Genomic DNA, 5,788 nt, shown 5'->3' with positions numbered 1-5,788 from the left:
AATGTATGTATGTAACGGCCACCAGATGGAGGTAGTGTTAGCTAACGGAAGCTATCTTCAACTCTCTCGTCGAATACTCAACTGAAAAGTTTGGCTTGCTTTTACGATGAAATTGCAGCATAGATGGCACTTATTTACGTGATATAACCAAAGGAAATGGATATTAAAAGAACGTCTACTTTTTCATGGTTCCAAAAGGAAATTTTTATTAAGCCATCGTAAAATACCATTTCTATGCATGTAAAGTATCACTTAATTAAATTCGAAAAAATATGTGGGATAAAATCACTTTGGAATATATCATGGTCTCCCGGTGTTCCTAAAGACACGTAAATTGAAAAAAAATGGCGGACATTATATCCATTGGAATACTATAAAAAGACATAAAACGTATTGTCAATATTTCTCGAAGTTTTACCAGGGGATTCAATATCCGTACCGTGAACCGTAGTAAAGGTCTTATTTATGAGTTTAATACCTATCGTTAATCCAGCCTAGCAATTGCTGCTAAATTAGAAAAAAAATATTAGGGATATACTTCTGAAAGAATGCCTGTGGAAGCGCCATGCAAAGAAATTTGACATTTTCAATTGGAATTCGATGAGAGGAAAATGTTACCGTAATAACACCTGTTCTTTCATGAGATTTGTTGTTTTGAAATGCATACTTTCGTCGAATTACGACTAGAACGGCGCAGACACAGAATTTCTTTTAGAATACCATTCCCGACTCTATGAGAGGACATCAGTTACCATATATCGGGAATAACGGTGATTGCGCGCAAAGTGCGACAATGTTGTGATATCGTAAATTTCTGGTCAGTTGAACTATCTATTACGAATTAACCAATAGCAATAAAAGAAACAAAATATCAAGAATTTCTCTAAAAAATCGGAAACTACATGAAGATTGCTAAAAACCAAATACCTCGAAAAATTCTGTGAGTGAATTGCATAATGTCTGTCTCATTTCGACCAGAATACTACGAATCGACGTTTGCGATTTAACGGATAGTGGTTGGCATAAGGTAACGGAATCGTTTGGTATTCCAACGACGCTCTGGTCAACTTAAATGCTCTTGATTGCATCGATTGTAGCGTGAAAATGGCATCATCGAACCCGATAGGTCGTATCGTGTACATACCATGTCACTTTGATTCCGAAATTGACCGCGGAATTGTTTCCTTCGTAACTATGCATAACTCTTAACGCGCGGAGCAAATAGTATCATTTTAATTTGTATAGAGACGTTGTAATGCAGTTACAAAGTCTCCTTGTATAATTAAACTTACTAGTAACATTATAAGTTATTATTGTTATAAGTTATTAGTATGCAAAAATGAGTATGTAAAGAAAACGCAATAAACAAAAGTATAATATAAAATATTCAGAATATAGTACTCGTTATAATGTTCAGTGAGCGAAATCTTTAATTAAGCTGTAATTAAACTTGATGTCTTTAATTATATCAAAAATATAAATATGCATAAACATTCGTAGCTCATAATAGAATTAGCTTCAATTAACATAATTAAAAATATACCGAGATTTTGGTTTCTTTGATACACTTCCCAGTTTTACTTCGTTTCAATTAACTCCTATGTTTTTAGTTTCTCTTTTGTACACGCGACCTCTATGAAACACAACAAGGCGTCTTTTCATAGCGTTAGAGAAAAATGGCATAATACTATTATCGAGACATTTTAACTTCGATAATAACATAGGTTTCAATCATTGCACGCATCAGGATTGCTTTAATTCCTCTTCAATAATTTCCAACAGATAGGCTACGTACAAACTACTGTCGCGTCGAGTGCGATAAAACCACAGCCGTCATACCGAAAGTTATGGATTTGAACCAGCGGCGAAGTTCTACTAACTCGACATCGTGTAAATTAATCGCGGGAAACTTCGAGCGGCTGCACTGAAAAGTTACCATACAGAATTTAAAATAAACGTTGATTCATTTTTCCCTCGTTCCCTGTTAGCTTCCTTTATCCTTTTTCTTTTTTTTTTTTTTTTTTTTTTTTCCTTACTAGAGTACATACACTACCATTCACAAGTATCTGGACGCTTTTGGTTAACTAGAATTTTACAGAAATGTACGCAATAATAAATTAAAAATCGGAAACAGCACTAACTATGTTTCTTGTAGAATCAATAAATAATTATACATTTAAATGATCTCTTTAGATCCTCGATCCTTAACGTTTCATACAATTATACTTCCTCAAACATTTATTTCTATTGGGAAAACTTCAAACCTTTCATTTCATGGGCGTATAGTATAATGAATTGTACAGTGTAAACGAGATATCGATAATTAGAAATTTTTCAAATATTTAAAAAATTTAAACGGAGGGGAAAATTAAGCTTGGATATACCCAGTTTGCTCTTGAATTTAATTTATATTGCAAATTGGAAAATCTGAAGATACGTAATTACAAAATAGTAGCAGATATGCAATTAATAATTCCATTAATCATTATATATAATTATTAATAATTTATATTAATTATTCCATATTGGTTTCTAAATGTCAATGTAATTGTATCGTAATATTCTATTATACGCAGTTATGGCAATTATAAAGAATAAAAAGCTTGCAGGTTCATTTAAATAACTCTTTGATTAAAATACATTTTATATCTATATACTAGTCTATATACTTAGTCTATATACCTAGTCTATATACTTATAAAGTCTATATACTTTAGAACTGCTGAGCACATAAAATAAAGTATCAAATGTTTTCTTTTTTTATAAACACTGAAACACGTTCAGATATCTCATAATGTTAGTGGTATTTAGTATATTCGATTATTAGAAGCTTTCTTTGAGATAGACACGAAATCCATTAAGATTTTGCGTCGACGGGTCTTATTCCTCTTCCCTCGGGACATTCATCGACCAATGTATTTTCCTTTCATGCTGTATTTTCCTTTTGCGTTGGCACGGAGACCAGACTGTACCGTGTATACCTTTATAGCGATTTCAACGAAACGCCAAACCCGCTTAGGGTATCCCTATTTGCTTCCTACTTAACCAAACCAGACAGGATGGCATAACGATTGGTAGATAAGCGGCAAATCTGGACCACCCACTATCGTTTTGTAGCTGAAGCATGTGGGTTATGAAGATGACAGTGATTGCGGGGCGCCCATTTTATTCGTTTGGATGGAACAGGGTCAATCATAACTTGGTGACAGAAGGAAGGGTGGTAAAATTTCGGATAACCTGAAGAAGATGCTGTTCCAAAAATACCACAAAATTATCTCTCTCTCTCTCTCTACCTCTCCCTTTCTGTTTGCTTGTTTAGTAGAGACGATATAATTGGAAAAGAAAATGAATGAAACACAAAAAAGGAAAAATAGATAGCAAACAGGAAATGACGAAACACGAATCTGTGAACATACGTATCACTGTCAATTGATCTAGTTAATCCGACGACAAAAACATCAACGTTTTAAACCGAGATAAAAAGAATAAAATAAATATCTATCAAACGAGTTGAATATATAAAAACCACGAATCTTCTGTTTATATTTCGTTTGGAATTGAACGGTTGAAAGTTGAATTTAAGTACACTGAAATTTATCAGGACTTTAACGAAACGATTGTGAACACGATACAAAGGACAAATCGCAAGTATCAGTGAGGAAAAGGAACCATCGAGCAAATCGAGAATTAATAGGATTAATTGTTACAACGGCGAGTCAATATCTCTGCTTACCTCGAAGCTTGTTGAACGAAGATCTTCTCCTTTCAATGGATCCTGTTCCTGGCTCTATAATTTTATTAAAAGTCCGTCTTTTTATCGTAATCGATCAAACGGACCTCCAGTAGCAGCTGTATACCGACAGGATCCATTTCTGCGTGGTAGATGATTCGACACTTGCAGAATTATATTCACGCTGGAAAACTGATCGACACTCCCGATAGACCGAAATTACATTGGTATATGCGGCGAAATTTTTACAGTAATTTAGAAGCGAAGCATATTAGAGTAATTCGTCGATTAATCGCGAGCAAAGGCTACGAAATTTCCAACGAAAGCATAAATTAACCAAATATATAAATTAACGCAATTTCCTATCTCACCATCGATCCACAATACGAGTCGTGTACGAACGAATTGCGATCGCGACCAACGAAACTCGAAGATTAAGAGATTAGCGGAATTTTATTTTTTCGTGTTACTCGTTTCGACGTGGCAGACTTGAAATCCTCGTTACATATTAATGAATCGTTCACGAACGTCCCAAGATCGCGACCAACGAAATTCGAAAACTAAAAAATTAGCAAAGTTTTATGTTTTTGGCACATTTGCCAATTATTTCTACGCGAGAAACTAAAAACCTTCGTCACATGTTAACGAATCTACGAACGTTTCGCGACTAACGAAACTCAGAGCCGGAATTTTGTTTCCTTCCTTCGTTTTGTCGTCGTCGTCGTCGTTCGGTCGTCAATCGTTTTGACAGGAGAAACTTGAAATCCTTGCCACGTGTTATTGAATCTACAAACGTTTTGCCATCCACAACTATCGAAACTCAAATATCAAAAAATTTGCGTATTTCTTTTTTCTTCGTGCAGTACGATTAGCAATTATTTCAGCACAAAATGCTTGAAATCTTCGTCACGCGTTCGTACACAATTCACGGTATAACAGTGTACAACTGGCGATCGTAACTATCGAATCTTGCAGACTGAAGAATTAGCGTGCTTTTCTTTCTTCTGAACACGGTTACCAATCGTTTCGGCGCGAGGAACTTGAAATTCTACAACTGTATGCGTCACGGTTCGATGTGTATCTGTTGGTTGTTGTCACTTACCATAAGAATTCTAATTGAATTCCAAGTGGATTGGCAAACGCAACAAGGAACGCGGCGCTGCGTAGTCGTAATCTGGTCGATTCTAGAAATTCCTGGCGTGGCTAATCCGCCGGAGTGACCATCGGTGACGATGCTGAAAGAAAAATACGGTGGAGGATGCAAAATAAATAACGCCTCTGTTTGGCTACTGTTGCGTCGTATTGATTTAATCCAGAACGACCAAATGCAACAGATGCATTCCTACGGGAAATCATTGCCACTTATGAACGCGAGCTCTCTTCAGCGATTCCAAATTGGCGCGGAATATTTATCCTCGCGCGGTTTATGTGTACTCCTAATTCATTGTATCATTTGCACGAATGTTGCATCCATGATAATGTAATTAAACCGATTGTATAATTAGATATTTCAGTTATGATTTATCCACAATTCAACGTGACTGTCTATCGTGAATTTCTAATTAACTCCGATTAAATTACATCATTCAGTATACAAGGAAATTCATCGTACGGAATCTGCTTACCGAATTTGTTGATTTGACAAAAATACAATTGGAATATTGGGTGGTTGATTGTAGTATATGGTAGAAAAAGGTTGAACAGAGAAATAGATTAACGTGAACATTCTTCCTAGATCGAATAGGTGTGTTTTTGATTACGATTTGAAAAAAAAAACGGGTGGTTCGAGGAGGCGCGCCCTTCAGCCAATGTCAGGCGTCGAAAGAGGAGAAAGAGTAGACAAAACGATGCATCGTGTTTTGCGACTGCGTCGAGGGAGCGTGGATCCTGGACGAATCCCAGTTCCGCTTCAGTTTACGGCGCGCTGTCGATTTCGACGAATTGATATCTCAGAGTGAATCCATCGGTAGATTTTCTCCTTGTAACAATAAATGATTACGACCTACTCTAAACACCCTATTTGAAAAAGTTACCTGTAGTAATAATTACCTGTAATAA

Source organism: Bombus affinis, unplaced genomic scaffold, assembly GCF_024516045.1.
Source record: "Bombus affinis isolate iyBomAffi1 unplaced genomic scaffold, iyBomAffi1.2 ctg00001018.1, whole genome shotgun sequence".
NCBI classification, from domain to species: Eukaryota; Metazoa; Arthropoda; class Insecta; order Hymenoptera; family Apidae; genus Bombus; species Bombus affinis.
Note: the sequence above shows the minus strand (reverse complement) of the source record.